The sequence below is a fragment of the Lathyrus oleraceus genome, chromosome 1 (genome assembly GCF_024323335.1).
Source record: "Lathyrus oleraceus cultivar Zhongwan6 chromosome 1, CAAS_Psat_ZW6_1.0, whole genome shotgun sequence".
Classification (NCBI taxonomy): domain Eukaryota; kingdom Viridiplantae; phylum Streptophyta; class Magnoliopsida; order Fabales; family Fabaceae; genus Lathyrus; species Lathyrus oleraceus.
This window is the reverse complement of record NC_066579.1, coordinates 451458983-451477122: the sequence shown is the minus strand read 5'-3', so window position 1 is coordinate 451477122 and position 18140 is coordinate 451458983.

Genomic DNA, 18140 nt, shown 5'->3' with positions numbered 1-18140 from the left:
CTCTCACCCGAAAATATTTCAGTCCCCTTCTAGCATAAGAGATTTTCACTATAATCAACAAATTACATTTTGCTCAATCAAACTAGAAAGAGACTTATGCTCAATCCCTAAAGTAATAGACTTTATTGCCTAAGCAACCTATTCAGAACTTCTTGCTCAATCCCACAGAAAGAGACTTCTTGCTTTGTACTCAAGCATGAGACTTCAATACTCAGTCTATCTAGAAAGAGACTTCTTGCTCTTCCCTCAAGCATTAGACTTCAATGCTCAATCTATCCAAAAAGAGACTTCTTGCTTTTCCCTCAAACATGTGACTCCAATGCTCAATCATCAGAAAGAGACTTACTCTTAGCATAAAGGCTAGAGTTTTCAGATTTTGTTCACAATTGAATCTGGTATTAATCTTATATTTATATGTGTGCTTCTTAGTTAAGCAGATACATAAAGGTTTTACACTTTTGAGCAGATTACAAATTGATTTCTCCTAAGTGTAGAAGAATGAAGTATTCATTCTTCTTCTCTTCTAGCATAATTTTTCTTCTTTGTTGTGCCTTTACGTTCTGTTGATTTGTTATATCATATTCACATATTCTTTTTTTAAGTCATATGTGAATATGTCTCACTCTACTCTCACACACTTAACCCTTATGGTTATATTACCCATTTTGTGTGTATTTCTTTCATCTGTGTTTTCTGTGTAACAGAGTCTCTCTCTCAACCCATTTTGTGAACTGGTGTCACAGCTTTGTGAACACAATTACATATTCTTCAACCCTATACATTCTCTATATATGTATATATTTGAATGTCTTCGATATTCTTCTTATATAGATGTTGAGAATAGTTTTGTTGAAGATTGAAACTACCCATGGTACAAGTAGCCATTTAAGGTCTTTAGCTAGTGAACTATAAACTTAGTTAGCATAAATACGTTGAAAGGAGCAGAGCAGAGTTCAGAACAATGGAGAGATAAGATCCTGACAAAGTTACTTTTATCCTAATTAGACATAAATTAGAGTACCATTTTCAGGTGATCTTCTTTAGATAACTTTTGACTAGAGACTTCTTGTAGACGTTTGTTGAAGCTTGATCCGAGTCATTGTTATCTTTATACTTAACTTCCTGAATCATATGCTTTTTGTAGAATTAATTAAAGCATGATCAGAAGTTTAAGTATATCTTCAGAACCTGGTCGGAATGAGAATTCAGAGTATTTAGTACTCAGGTTCTGAGTTTGCCTTTTATCAAAGTCTTAATCACAACTAATATAGATGAACACTTTCAAAGTTGTTAACTTGATATAGACAAAAATCCTTTGAAGCAGAATCTTCGAAACCGCGAATGAAGCATGTTCAGAAGATGAAGAGTCATTCCTTATGACATAGTCTGCTTGCTTCAAACTACTTCGGTATTCAGAATAATGTTGATCTTTGTAAGATTAGGTTCATCATCTGAAAGCTTGAGTTGACTCTTCAGAGTCTAAAAGCATGGTTCTGATGCTTTAGATTCAAAACAACTTTGCTTCTATTTAATCATTCTTCTATGTGATTAAGTTAATTTATATCAAGGTTAATGTCTTTTGATCATGCATGAAGCTAGCAGAAATATACCCGAACGCATCGCACGCTCGAACATATAACAGAGTCGTCATCGAACTTTATTTAATCCCGAAGGAAAAGGAAAACATAGATAAAACCTAGGGGAAGAGAAAATGAGTAAGGAAGTCGTTTATGCAAGGAGAAGGTATTAGCATCCCTCACATTTGTTGTACTCAATGGGAACCGTTTTGATTGTTCTTGCTCGAATGGGTGTTTTATCTAAATATTACTTGCAAAAGGATAAGGGAAAAGAAAGAAAATAAATAGAGTGCTCTGAGAGGATTAGGGTCCTCGTACCTATGTATCTTTATAGTGTAATAAGGAATTCAAAGTTTCGTAGTTCATAAAACCAATGGTGGGAGATGAAAGAAAAGTGATAACAAATATGGTTTGAACCAAAGGACAATGTTGTTTGAAACCAAAAAGGGATAAAATCTGAACGAGAGAGTAAAGGTTGCATGAACCAATATGTGGGGGCCTAAGGCATGGTACCACTATATGGAATGGTCGAAAACAAAGAGAATTAAGTGTATAGTCATAAGCCAAACAACTCCCGATTCAAAGGCAGACACTGGATGAAGCTCAAAGAAATAGTGTATTTGGCTCAAAAAGAGAGGTATATCACATGGAGTGAATGAATGGTAGAAGATTTTGAATGAATGTAGTGAATGGTGAATAGTAGAAATGAATGGTAGGGTAGAGAAATAGTTAAGGTAGAAAGAATTGAAAGATTTGGTAAAACTGACAAAAGGGTGTAGTTTTGAACCAAAAGGTAAGGTATTGTTGGAATCCATAACGGAAATGGTGTTTGAAACTAAGAGTAAAGGTGGCATGAACCAATATATGTGGGGCCTAAGGCATGGTACCACTATATGGTGGGGCCGAAAACAAATAGAATTAAATGTTTGGCAATAAGCCTAACAACTTTTGGTACAAAGGTGGACAATTGTTCTAAAAGGGTATATATGGAATTCCAAAAAAATATGGTATCTGGTTTCAAAGAGATATAATGTGCCACTGGAATGAATGGTTATGATTTAAGATAGATGATGGATCATGAAAGATATAGGTGTGTTTGCCGTCAAAATTGGTAAACAAGCGTTAGTCTTCCAAATTCTATACTTTTTGTTACTCGCAGGATCTACTAGATTAATCCTATGACATGTGCTTTAATTCTCTTCAAGTTCTATAACTTACGAACATTTCAATAATTCTCTTTTCATTGAAAATGATTTTCATGTTTGTAAAGAAATGTAGAAATGTAAATGGAAATGTAATTAACTTCAAAGTAAATTTACAAAGAAAGTAAATAACAAAATTATAAATGATTTGATACAAAAGTATAAAAATGGGGATCATATGTACATCGCACTCAATAACTCATTTCTCAATAACACAGATACTTTGAGTTAAATTTGAGTTTTCATACAAAATGGAACACCCTGATCCTAATCACTAAGATCCCTATTTATAGTAAATCGAAAATAACGGTAACAAACGATCTCTTCTCCAAAAGATGACACGTTCTCGCTTGCATGGACTTCGCTACTCACTGTTTTCCACGTGTCTTCTCAAGAAACAGACAAGGCAAAAAATGGTTATGAGCCTTAATTTGAATCACACTCGTCGAACACAACTCCAAACGGACACCTTCATCTAAAAGTGAATCTGAATCCAAGAATATTTCTAAGTCCTAGACCAAACCTTCTTCAACAAAATTCTTCCTCTACTATGCCTCCTCAGCTCTTCGTCGAAAATAATATATTATTTTCCAACGTCGAAATTCCAGCTAACAAATTGCCCCCCAAAAATATCATTTTCGACTATATGGAGAAAAGGGCATTTTTTGAAATGTTTCGACGCAGCAACATCTTTACTGACGTCGTGGTCATCTTTCTTCAAACGTCCCATCGAGACGTGCAAAAATCCTAGTTAATTATCAAATTCCTATTTCCTAGGAGGTTGTGGGCCATGCTAACTGTTACCGCCTAATCATTCTTTCTCCGACCAACACGCATCCCACGATCTTCAACAGTTGTCGACGTTTTGAAATGAAACATTTTTTTCATCCCACTATAAGTACCTCACTTCACCTTATTTCTTTCATTCTTCTGAACTTTTCTCCATTCTGAATCACAAGAAAAACTTTTCCGCTTCTCCTAACAAAAACTACAAACAAAACAGATATCCTCCATATTTTCCATCATCAATGGTGTCAAAACCCAAGAACTCCAAAGATTCCAAGAAAAAAACATCCATCCCTCCTATTCACAAGATCTTAGGTCTCAAAATCGTGGGAAACCAACAATACATTTTGGAGCCCCCTCTTGAAGAAGAGAAACGACGTATTTATCAGTCACAGGTATTAATTCCTATCTCAATCTCTGGAAAAATGCGTGCGATTGCAGGTCTTTTACCAAATCTTAATGCCAACCCTGAAAGACTCTAAGAGTACTTTACAACTTATCACCGCACCAAACCAATAGCTAGTAGGAAAAAATCTAAAACTAGTAATGAGACTGTGAGCGCTGAGCCAAATGTTGTAGTTAATACCCAGGCAAAGTCTTCGGCTGAGCCCATAGAATAACCTATAAACTTAGATTACATGAGCAGCATTATTAGGTGTTTCTCTCTTGCCCCTTGTCTAAAGATCCTGAAAATCACTTGTCTTGGCTCGCAAAAATAGAAAACCATAAAGCTCAAACTTGGAAAGAAATGGAAATCTTCGACATGATCCAATTGTCGAAGGCTAGCCCTAACTATTGCCAAGCCATGCTGATAACTTCCATATACTCCTGGGATAGTACTCATAACAACTTTCACTTCCCTTGTGGAATGTTGACTCAAATCCTTCTCAATATTGTTGCTATCACTGGTCTTCGACCAACTTGAGACACTTTCGACCCCAACTACATGACCAAGGACACCATTGGCTTCGATGGCAATCGAGCTACCTTTACCCATTATATCTCAGATAACCACAACAAAGATACTGAAGAGGTATCTTACGAGGGGCACATTACCTTCCTCGCACTCTGGCTATCTCGATGCGTATTCTACTCGAAATCTCTGCAAGTGTTAAATAAATTCTTGACCATGGTGAACCAATTACACGCTGGACACAAATTATGCATCAACCAGATGGTTCTAGGTTGTCTTTACGAGTATTTAAGAGAAGGCATCGAAACCCTCAAGAAGATTCAGTTACGATCAAATCTACTACTGGCTGGCCCATATTGGTTGCTTCAACTATGGATCAATACTACCTTCGAAACATCATTGCCAACCTACAACACAATCAATGAAGAGGCTGATGACATTAAAAACAGAATATTCAAAGGAACACGCCTTGTCCAACTGACTCCTAATGATGAAGGGCTGAACTTACAGAAAAATTTTAGTGTGTATGTGATGATGTACGCCAAAAGTTACAACTTCACTCCTTCTATGACTCCCTTTGCCAACATGACTCATGGCCCAGAGTGGTTTACTAGGAAATTCCCTGCTTCTTCGAAAGATCAAGAGGCGGAATCACTAGCCACATGGGAAGCGTTTCTCACACCTGTCGCATCTCGAAAAATACGATTCCTCGTGATGGTCGCAGAAAAAATTTATGTTCGAACAGAGTCGCCATCGAATTTTATTTTTCCTAATGAGGGAATAGGAAAATATCGATAAAACCTTTGGAAAGTAGAATAATGGTCGTCGCAACCATATTCGGGTTCGGAAGTGGATTACGCGAGAGGAAGGTATTAGCATCCCTCGCGTCTGTTGTACTCAACGGGAACCTTCTAGTTCTAACTTGTGTTTTGGGTGTTAATTTATGTTTGTTTGTTATCTTCGGGTTATAAAATATTAAGAATAGAAATGGATGAGAACCTCAGAAAGGGAGAGGGGAGGTTTTTTTATTAGTGTGCTCATGAAGATACAACAATCTCCTGCCTACGTATCCTTATGATGCAATAAGAAAGTCGGAGCATTCGTAGTTCGGGGAACTATGGTTGGTTGGTGTCTTTTAGTGAACAACTGTTTAGATCGCGTCCTAAAGGCTAAACGTTGGCTTGTCTACTCTCGGCGGAGGCTTAAGCACTAGTTTGTTGTGCGCATTAGAAAGGATTAAATGGTGTTCTTTTTGAAGAGTTTCAGTCACACGGGGGTGACAAGTTGGATTAATATATTGGATGTTTTGATTGGTTGAGATGTTTTTGGTTGGATGACGATTACTCGGATAGTCGAGTAAGACAACTGGTATCCCAATAGTCGGGAAAGGGAATAGAAGACTTTAATCCACTTTCTTTTTCATCCTTAATGATAGAAAGGATTTGATAATAATTAAAGTGTTTCGAACGGATGATGAATACTCGGATAATCGAGTAAGACAACTCGTATCCTAATAATCGGGAAGAGGAATAGAAGACTCTAGACCGCTTTTTGTTTCATCTGAATATTTATGGAAGTAAGGTTGTATAAGGTTGATGTATTTTAGGATGAACGACAAATACTCGAATGACTGAGTAAGACAACTCATATCCAAGCATTTGAGAAGAGGAATTGAAAGCTCAAAACCATCTCCTTTTCGTATAGTTTGTTAAGAAAATGATTTGATTAAGTTGTATGTTTGGCGGAAAATGACAATTGTTCGACTGACCGAGTAAGAAAACTCGTATTCGTCCAATTGAGGAGTGAAGTTGAAAACTCAAAGTCAACTCCTTTTTCATTCAACTTATTGTAAAAAAATGTTTTGATTTAATCAGGGTATTTCAATTGAGTTTGAGAGAAAATACTCGACGTTGGATCGAGGTTTTAGATTTGTGTTTTGAATGAAGTGAATTTATTTAGTGTATTGCTCTTCTACTCGATAAAAATCAAATAGGTCTCATTGTAAGAAAGCCCAAGAGTAAGCTATGAGAGGTTGATGGCGATGCTTTAAAAGCGATCGACTTACAAGGGCGTTTTGAATTGATTTGGAAAAGGCGCACTCGATATTGACCGAGGTTTGTATTTACATGTGCATATGAATTGAATTATGAAAATGGTCTCGAAATGAGATTGCATATGAATCTTAGCTTATGCAACGTGAATGCAAAATAACTAACAAGAAAATAAAGAGTCTCATTGTAAGGCAGCCCAAGAGAAAGTCTTTTGTGTGCAAAAGTGACCTAAGCTAAACAAAGGATAATGGTCTTACAAACATGTCCCCCTAAGGTGGTGCCATGATGCCATTCTTACAACATGCATGTAAGTTACGGATGAAAATCCGGGTGTTTACAAAGTATCACAAAGAGTAAAGGAAGACCTCCAAGCAAAGGTCCTAAGATGAAATCCTCTAAGTCCAAGTTGATTAAGAGTGAAGTGAATATTTTTGGTCTTTATCATTTTATCATGTTTTGGTTATTTTTAATGTATGATGACAATAAAATAAATAACAAGTAAATAAACATGCATGATGAGTTTGTACAATGATGATGATAATGAGTACTTGAATGTAAATTACAAGGTAATGACATAAAAGTAAATCATAAGATAAAGAATGGTAATATCACAATAATAATGGTTAGTGAATGTAAATGAACAATATAATAAATTGCAAGGAAGTAAAGTGCAATAATGTAAATGTTAGAAGTTAGTAGTTAATGGTTAGTAACAATAAAATAAATTGTAAGGAATTAAAGTGAAATAATATAAATGTTAGTAGTTAGTAGTTAGTAGAATAACAATAAGCAAATGGATTAGCAAGTTAATATAGAGAATATGGTTTCATCTATGCATCAAATGACTCAAATATAGGTGAAATAGAGGCAATCTATCAATGCCTCAAAGTATCATGAATGATCTATTGATCAACCATTAATAGGTTTGAAACATTGAAGATTTAATCAACTCTAAACAACCATAGTCATGATCTAATAGAACTCATCAACCAAATAAATGTAACAACAAGTCAACAATAAATATTAAATGATAACAAGAAAAAATATAAAGGAAATGGTTTCATCTATGTATCAAATGACCCAAGCATGGTTGAAATAGAGGCAATCTATCAATGCCTCAAAGTATCATGAATGATTTATTGATCAACCATTAATAAGTTTGAAGTATTGAAGATTTAATCAACTCTAAACAACCATGGTCATGATCTAATAGAACTCATCAACCACATAAATGTAAATGATAACAAGAAACAAAGTTTGACTAAAAATGGTGGATAAAAAGCAGTAAGAGCAAAAAATCCCCAAAAGGGTGTAAACCTAACAAAAAAAACACTTGTCTCAAAGTTGACTCAAATCTCTCTCAAAATACAACCCAAGAGTAAAAACTCATTTTCAAACATAAAACAAAACCAAAAATGTTAAGGAGTTTGAGTCCAAAATATTACCAAGAGTGTGGTGTCAAAACTAGGTTATTGATGTGTTTGGGTTTGAGAATGAAGCAAAAAGCTTGGAAGAGGGTGGCTATGCTTGTTATGGTAGAAAAATGGAAGGGAAAGAAGTTGTATGTTTATGTGGTGGTGGTGAATGATTATGTGAGTGAAGGTTAGAAGTTTACTATTGTTTTTGTTGTGTGGAGATTGGGGATTTTTATATGGTGGTTGGGTGGTTCAAAGAAGAAAAGAGGGTTTGGGTGAGTTAGGGTTTAGGTTGAAAAGAGGGAGTTTGAAGGTGATTTAGGCAGAGGTTTTGTGGCTTTCAAGCTTGAAAAATGAGTGAGGATAATGCTTTATTTATAGGGGAAGCAAAGGGGTTGAAGTGGGTGAACCAAAAGGTCTCTTGGGTAAAAAAATAGAGCTATTTCTGCTGTCTGCGCAGGTGTAATCGGTTACCCCGATTAGGGTAACCGGTTACACAGTCCCAAAATGGCCAAAAATTCAGTTTTTGGTCTGGGTAATCGGTTACCTTCATTAGGGTAACCGGTTACCCAATTTTTTTTTTATTTTTTTAGAAATAATGAATGTATGCATGTGCAGTAGGGTTATGGATCAGATGAAAATTGTATCGGGGTAAGGACAAAATTGGGGTATGACAGTTGCCCCTATTTAATTACCTTGAACCAGAAAGTACGAATGAGAGCAGTCTTCGTACATTCGCGGTGGAAGATAATTAAATACTTAAAAGACCCGAATTTTGTCCTTTGAAATGTAAGGAAGAAATGTGGAAACAAAATGCAGTGAGAAATATAGTAAGAAAAGGTTATCGAAAGGTAAAATAAAACAATCAAGACTCTCTGGGAATTATCGGAACAACATCTTGGATGCCATGATCGAGATATTCCAACAATAGAACGATACCTTAATGGTATCTAAGACTTTTGAAAATTATTAGAACATTGTCTTGAACAGAAAACATGGTATTCTTTGGGGATCAAACAGAGCAGTTTCTTACATGATATCATCAAGATATTCCAACAAGGGAATGATACCTCAATCGTATCTAAGATTCTCCGAGGATACTAGAGCAGTATCTTGAAAACAAATATGAGATTCTTCAAATGAATGAAGCAGTATCTCAAACAGATAAATGAGACTCTTCAGATGAATGAAGCAGTATCTCAAACAGTAAAAATAAGATTCTCTGTATCGAGTCGAAGCAGCATCTTATATGATAGAATTAAGATATTCCATCAAGGGAACTATACCTTAATTGAATCTAAGACTCTTCGAGGATATTAGAGCAGTATCTCTAAAAAAAATCTGAAATGAGACTCTTCATATTGATGAAGCAGTATCTCAAACAGTAAAAATGAGATTCTCTATATCGAGTCGAAGCAGCATCTTATATGATAGAATTAAGATATTCCAATAAGGGAAAGATACCTTAATTGAATCTAAGACTCTCCGAGGATATTAGAGCAGTACCTCTAAAAAAATCTGAAATGAGACTCTTCATATTGATGAAGCAGTATCTCAAACAGTAAAAATAAGATTCTTTGTATCGAGTTGAAGCAGCATCTTATATGATAGCATTAAGATATTCCAACAAGGGAAAGATACCTTAATTGAATCTAAGTCTCTCCGAGGATATTAGAGTAGTACCTCTAAAAAATCTGAAATGAGACTCTTCATATTGATGAAGCAGAATCTCAAACAGTAAAAATGAGATTCTCTGTATCGAGTCGAAACAGCATCTTATATGATAGAATTAAGATATTCCAACAAGGGAAAGATACCTTTATTGAATCTAAGACTCTCCGAGGATATTAGAGCAGTACCTCTAAAAAATCTGAAATGAGACTCTTCATATTGATGAAGCAGTATCTCAAACAGTAAAAATGAGATTCTTTGTATCGAGTCGAAGCAGCATCTTATATGATAGAATTAAGATATTCCGAACAAGGGAATGATACCTTAATTGAATTTAAGACTCTCAGAGGATACTTAGAGCAGTATCTCTAGAAAATGGATGAGATTCTTCAAATTGATGAAGCAGTATCTCAAACAGAGAGACGAGATTCTTCAGATAAATGAAGCAGTATCTCGAATATTTGTCTGTTGGGGAACTTTAAGAAAAGACTCCTTTTGAGGGAGACATACCGGAAATGCTCTGTAGGGAAAAAAGCTCATAAGAGACTTTTATGGGTAACCTCTGCTTGGGGAGCAATGATAGCAAAGAAAACACTGGGAATACCATTATTAATCATAAAGTTGAAAAATGGTTTGCTGAGACATAAGTCCACGAGCACATGCAGGGAAATAACTTTATTTGTAAATGAGGAATGTCTAAGATATTCATGAATGACCTTGGATCCTGATATTTACATTTGATTTTTATATGATGTTCCACTTTAGGTGTGAATACCATGCATGGGATGATGCATGAGATGCATGCAAGTATGCAATTGCTAGGGATATTTGGCTGTGCATGTAGGAATGTGAATGATTTTTATTTTGTATAAGGTTATGCATAAGTATGCTAATGATTGATATGACTGTGTTTTTTGAATTTTCTGTTTAGTAGGAAAACCATGTATGGATGATTCGAGTGATGCATGTGGGAATGCAACTGGGTAATTGGACATGTTTTTGTAGGGTTTAATTCTTGATTTCCAATGAGGTTGGACTTTAAATGGGAACGGCCAGATGAGAACTGGTGAAGGAGATTGAACTGCCAGATGAGGACAGCACTTAAAGGATATGTTACCAGACGCGAACTAGTGAAAATAATTGAAATGTCAGACGGGACTAAATTTGTTTTTGTTTATCAGACATGAACTGATTTTTAAAGTAGGCTACCAGACGAGAACTCGTGAAAATAATTGACTACCAGACGAGAACTGGTATCGAAATAGGTGACCTACCAGACGAGAACTAGTATTAAGAGATAATTTACCAGACGAGAACCGGTATTAAGAGATAATTTACCAGACGAGAACCGATATTAAGAGATAATTTACCAGAGGAGAACTAGTATTAAGAGATAATTTACCAGACGAGAACTGGTATTAAGAGATAATTTACCAGACGAGAACTGGTATTAAGAGATAATTTACCAGACGAGAACTGGTATTTGGCAAATGATTTATCGTACAAGAACTGATTTTTGATATAGTTTGCCAGACGAGAACTGGACTTTGGAATAAGTTGCCAAACGAGAACTGGACTTTGAAATAAATTGCCAGACGGGAATTGGGCTTTGAAATATATTGGCAAACGAGAATTGGACTTTGAAATAAATTTCCAGGCGAGAACTGGACTTTGTAATAAATTGCCAGATGGGAACTGGGCTTTGAAATAAATTGCCAGACGGGAACTGGACTTTGAAAAGGTTTGCCAGACGGGAACTGGGATTTGAAATAAATTGCCAAACGAGAATTGGACTTTGAATTGCCAAGCGATGTTGGGCTTTGGTGTCAGATTTTGTGTTTCAAGGCTTTTTGATGTCAGGTTCATGTTATGGGGGGTTATGCCTGATAAATGATATGATATGCATGGCTTTATGCTAGAGCAAAGCGACATGACTAATGCATGATGATGATTTATGTAATGATTGGAAGGTTTCTAAAATTCCCCTACACGGGTATTTGGAAGAGAAGGTTTTTTTTGTAGAAAGGTTTTTGTCTGTCAAAAGGTTATTTTATGGGGTGATATCATAATTCCCCGACACTCATCTTGAACTCTGCAGTTGATGACGTGCGAAAAAGGTTTTGCTTGAACTGCTTGAAAACATGGAGAGGACTCGCTCCTGTATGGCTCATCTTGCCCCAATGTGATGGGTCTATGCAAAAATGTTTACCTCAAAAGGATTTTGAAAGCAATTGTACCATAATTTGGAGATGGATTGCCCCAGAATTTTGATCCATGAAAGGATTTATCCTTGGTTAACCGACTCTTGGAGCGGTTTACTTTTTTGTGCTCTTGAGGTAGCTTACCCCGGTTTGAGCACTGAAGCAATTTAACTCACCCTAACTGAACATTGAAGGGGTCTGCCCCTGGCCCACAGAACCTCTAGGTGATCTGCCCCTAGGTAATAGAGTCCTGAGATGATTTACTCTGGATCAACTGATTCTTGAAATGATTTGCACATTTATTAACATATGTTAGGGGACTGTTTCAAGTTGACCAATTCTTGGAGTAATCTTCCCATGACCAACTGATGTTTATATAGCATGTCTCAGATTCATAGGTTGTGAGGTAGTCTTGATTCGGGTAAGCACCAACGAATGTCCAAGTTCCTCTGATTGTTCCTTATTGTTGGAATTTCCCTGACGTCAAGTACTGTCTTGCAGTTAAAATTATTTGTTCATAAATGGTAATTTTAATGTGATACTCATGCAAGTTTTGAAAAGAATTTTTTTGAATGATGTGATAATGTGTGACGAGTGGACCATGAGTCCAAATGTAATGTTGATTTAGCAATTTAAAGTGTGAAAGACACAGTGAGAGTAATGACATCGATGTTGAAGATTAGCAAATCTTTAGGAGTCAATTTACACAACCTTGCTGTAGTATGCTTTCAGAATAAATCCTACTTCAATTAGGTCTTTTAAGGGTTATAACGTGGCTTGGTTCATGGTTTTTGAAACAAAGGATGTAAGGCTCAAATTTTGTTTTAACCCATCCATTCTTCACGATGAACTCCAATCCTATGCTCAGTTAATTCAACATACACATTCAACTTTTAAGAGAGTTTGCAGGTGTAAGATCTCTTGAAATGACAGACACTTTATTTTGCTCTTCATGGATATTGGTGACCCTTTGATTCTTGATATGGTGGTCACTAAATCTTGTTTTTATTTTGTTGAGGGTTTTCGTGACCTCCTTTGATTTTTGTTTTGATCCCTAACTTTTGCATGGACCACTTTTTGAAGCTTTAGTCCATCGGGATTGCCCCGGTTTTTGCCTAAGTCTCCTTTTAGGGTGTTGGACTTAGCAGGCTCTTTCTTTGATTTCCTTTTTTAGAATGTGACTACCAAGTCATTGGTCATTGAAGAACAACCGTCATAACTTTTTGATTTTTCAAGGTTCCTTCGACACTTTAGGATGTGTGCAAAGAATGGCATGTAGTTGATCCACATACTGGATATTTCATCTTGTAATTTGAATGCATAGTCAGATTAACTGAACACTACCCTGCCTCAGGTTTAATGTAAGGTTTTTTAGATCCGAAAGAAACTCCTACTTCTAAGCTCGAAGTGGTTGACTAGGGATTAACTCCTTATCTCTCCAGTGTTTGGGGATTTGAAACAATGCATGTACATCATCAGTAGGATTTTATTCGAAAGCATACAGTCAACAATTATGGATATTTTGTTTTCGTCATCCTCCCTCCAATCTTTGCTAAAACAACAATTTCATAAGTGAATGGGAGAAATATTTTTTGTTTTATATCAATGGAAAAGATGAGTGAATACGAAAGGATTAATTCAAAACATGCGTCATTACTTCATTAATATTACCATTAAAGACAACAAAATTTAAAAGCAAGTAGCCTTTAATCAACAAAGAAATTACAAATGAAAATGAAAATAAATCAGTCCAATGATTGTCAATGTTAAGGATGTCTTCTTGTTTGAACCACTGGCCTTATGAGATACTCTATGAAATCTTTGAACTCATTCTGACGAGAGGTTAACGTGCACCAACAAGCTTCCTTCTGAAAAGGATATGTACCTTTTGTCGATCAATTGTTGCACTTTAGCCTTGAAAGCATTGCAGTCTTCAGTTGAATGCCCTATTGTTCCGGCATGATATCCACATTGCACATCAAGATCATATCCAGGTGGGTATGGTTCTGACAATGGCCTGAGAGACTTGGGCTTCACTAGCGAGCTTTGAACCAGATATGGCAGAAGTTGAATGTATGACATAGGAATTGGATCGAGAGGAGCATTCCTTCTTTCCAGATTATTTCAAGGCCCATGCTGGTTCAGATGTTGATTCTGATATCCTTGACCACGAGGTCTTTGATTTGTATAAGGAACAATCCATGGTTGCTTGAATGGTGATCTAGGCCTTGCCGGTTGCCTATAAGGATAACATGGTGTTGGAAATGGTGATCTCTGAGAAGGTGAAGAACCATAAGGTCTGGCTGGTGCATCGTGAGAATACCCAACATCTGCCATGACTGCATTTATTTCATTATCCTCTTCCTTTTGGGAATCGTTGAGGGATTCTGTCTCGCTAGCTTGGTTGCTCGAGGCACCTTGGATTCTTCCACTTTTTAGGGCATTCTCGATGCGTTCTCCAATTGTCACTAAGTGAGCGAAGTCTGGTGTTGCGCTGCTAATCATCCTTTCGAAGTATGGACTTTGCAAGGTGTCCCTGAATAATTCCATCAATTATTTCTCTAAGAGTAGTGGCTCAATGCAAGTCGCTAACTCTCTCCATCTTTGGGCATACCCTCTGAAGGATTCATTGTCTTCCTGAGATAAGGATCTTAGCTGCATGCGGTCGGGAGCTATGTCCATATTATATTTGTATTACTTAAAGAATGCGTTAGCTAGGTCCAACCATGATTGAACATGATTCCTTTCTAACTTCATGTACCAACTTAATGATGCCCCGGTCAAACTGTCCTGAAAATAGTGAATCATTAGTTTATCATCGTGGGCATGAGAGGTCATTTTTCGACAAAACATCACCAAATGGTGCTTTGGACAACTATCCCCTTTGTACTTCTCAAATTCTGGTACTTTGAATTTTGGGGGTATAACCAAGTCAGGTACCAGACACATGTCTAAGGCATTTAATTCAACTGTATCTTGCCTTTCTATGGCCTTGAGTTTTTTCTCTAGTACGCAACATCTTTTATCAGTCTCATCATCTTGTGGTTGTTCAGCATTAACCACTAGGTTTGTTCCATGGGAATCTGGCACGGAGAATGCAAAACTGTGATACTCAACAGCATCATGATGTGAGGAATCTTGAACAATACGATGTTCTTGTACAATAGAGTTATCAACTGGGGTTCGCGCAAGCTGAGGTTGGGTAGGACCATTTACTGGAGTTGGAATAACATTCTCTACGACTGCAGTCTGCTGAATGTTGTCCTCCCTCTTTTCTAAAGCTATCATAGCCTCCACAAGTTGGTATATCTGGTTTTTCATCGAATCCACATCTCCTCTAAGTGCAATATGGCTTTGTTCCAACAGATCCATGATCTTTTGAGAGCTACTTCAAGTCCGATATGAATGTCGGGAATTCAACTGCGGATTTTGGATAAAGGATGGATGAGTTTTTTTTTGTATATATTTTCTGTGAAAGATGATATGCAATGCACGACGAATGCAGATGCAATGATATGTATATGAGTGTAGTGACATGTTCTGGATCACAGATTCAAAGTGTTTTCAGATAGATCAGAATAATGGGTAAATGACAGGTATCTCTGATTAATGGAACCCCATGGGTAGGCTCTACAGTTGGTAGGTTCCCAAAGTCATGGATATTTCTTGAGGACGTCACTGTCATGACGAAGACTCGTCGGACAATAGTATCCTTAAGAAGATCTCGTCTAGGTGAGGTCTTTGTATTGTCCCAACAAGGAAAACTCCATGGGGATTCTACTACACAACTCTCGAGTCCAAGGTTTTAACAAGGTTCTCAGAGTCATAGATCGAGGTTGGAAATATTACTGTAAGATAGTAATATATCCAAGGGATCTCATCTGATTGGGGCTTTCGTATTAACCCAACAAGTCTGAAACTTCGTAGGTTAATACTACATAACCGCCGGATATAATGGGTTAAAAGGTCCATAGAGTCATTAATCCAACTTGAGAATACTATCGTCGTGACGAAGACTCGTCGGACAATAATATCTCAAGAGAATCTCCTCTAGGCGGGGTCTTCATATCGTCCCAACAAGGAAGACTCCTTGTGGGCGTCCACTATGCAACCACCATCTTAAACTTATGGTTTTTCTCAGACTCGGGTAAAGAGCCTATCTCACAAAGTATCACCAACCAGAGAACCCCAATAATACATAGCCAATAAAACACCAGACAATAATTATGACAGCATAATAATAACAGAATAAATAACAAACAAGTAAACAAAATTAACACACAATACATCAAATGAACTAAATTAGGCTTCACTCTCTTTTGCTTAGAGCTACTCCCCAGCAGAGTCTCCATCTGTCGCATCTCGAAAAATACGATTCCTCGCGATGGTCGCGGAAAATTTTTATGTTCGAACAGAGTCGCCATCGAATTTTATTTATCCCAATGAGGGAATAGGAAAATATCGATAAAACCTTTGGAAAGTAGAATAATGGTCGTCGCAACCATATTCGGGTTCGGGAGTGGATTACGCGAGAGGAAGGTATTAACACCACTCGCGTCTGTTGTATTTAACGGGAACCTTTTAGTTCTAACTTGTGTTTCGGGTGTTAATTTATGTTTGTTTGTTATCTTCGGGTTATAAAATATTGAGAATAAAAATGGATGAGAACCTCAGAAAGGGAGAGGGGTTTTTTTTTTATTAGTGTGCTCGCGAAGATACAACAATCTCCTGCCTACGTATCCTTATGGTGCATTAAGGAAGTCAGAGCATTCGTAGTTCGGGAAACTACGGTTGGTTGGTGTCTTTTAGTGAACAACTGTTTAGATCGCATCCTAAAGGCTAAACGTTGGCTTGTCTACTCTCGGCGGAGGCTTAAGCACTAGTTTATTATGCGCATTAGAAAGGATTAAATAGTGTTCTTTTTTAAAAGAGTTTCAGTCACACGGGGGTGACAAGTTGGATTAATATGTTGGATGTTTTGATTGGTTGAGATGTTTTTGGTTGGATGACGATTACTCAGATAGTCGAGTAAGACAACTCGTATCCTAATAGTAGAGAAAGGGAATAGAAGACTCTAATCCACTTTCTTTTTCATCCTTAATGATAGAAAGGATTTGATAATAATTAAAGTGTTTCGAACGGATGACGAATACTCGGATAATCGAGTAAGACAACTCATATCCTAATAATCGGGAAGAGGAATAGAAGACTCTAGACCGCTTTTTGTTTCATCTGAATATTTATGGAAGTAAGGTTGTATAAGGTTGATGTATTTTAGCATGAACGACAAATACTCGAATGACTGAGTAAGACAACTCATATTCAAGCATTTGAGAAGAGGAATTGAAAGCTCAAAACCATCTCCTTTTCGTATAGTTTGTTAAGAAAATGATTTGATTAAGTTGTATGTTTGGCAAAAAATTACAATTGTTCGACTGACCGAGTAAGAAAACTCGTATTCGTCCAATTGAGGAGTGAAGTTGAAAACTAAAAGTCAACTCCTTTTTCATTCAACTTATTGTAAAAAAATGTTTTGATTTAATCGGGGTATTTCAATTGAGTTTGAGAGAAAATACTCGATGTTGGATCGAGGTTTTAGATTTGTGTTTTGAATGAAGTGAATTTATTTAGTGTATTGCTCTTCTACTCGATAAAAATCCAATAGGTCTCATTGTAAGAAAGTCCAAGAGTAAGCTATGTGAGGTTGATGGCGATGCTTTAAAAGCGATCGACTTACAAGGGCGTTTTGAATTGATTTGGAAAAGGCGCACTCGATATTGACCGAGGTTTGTATTTACATGTGCATATGAATTGAATTATGAAAATGGTCTCGAAATGAGATTGCGTATGAATTTTAGCTTATGCAACGTGAATGCAAAATAACCAAAAAGAAAATAAAGAGTCTAATTGTAAGGTAGCCCAAGAGAAAGTCTTTTGTGTGTAAAAGTGACCTAAGCTAAACAAAGGATAATGGTCTTACAAACATGTCCCCCTAAGGTGGTGCCATGATGCCATTCTTACAACATGCATGTAAGTGGATGAAAATCTGGGTGTTTACAAAGTATCACAAAGAGTAAAGGAAGACCTCCAAGCAAAGGTCCTAAGATGAAATCCTCTAAGTCCAAGTTGATTAAGAGTGAAGTGAATATTTTTGGTCTTTATCATTTTATCATGTTTTTGTTATTTTTAATGTATGATGACAATAAAATAAATAACAAGTAAATAAACATGCATGATGAGTTTGTACAATGATGATGATAATGAGTACTTGAATGTAAATTACAAGGTAATGACATAAAAGTAAATCATAAGATAAAGAATGGT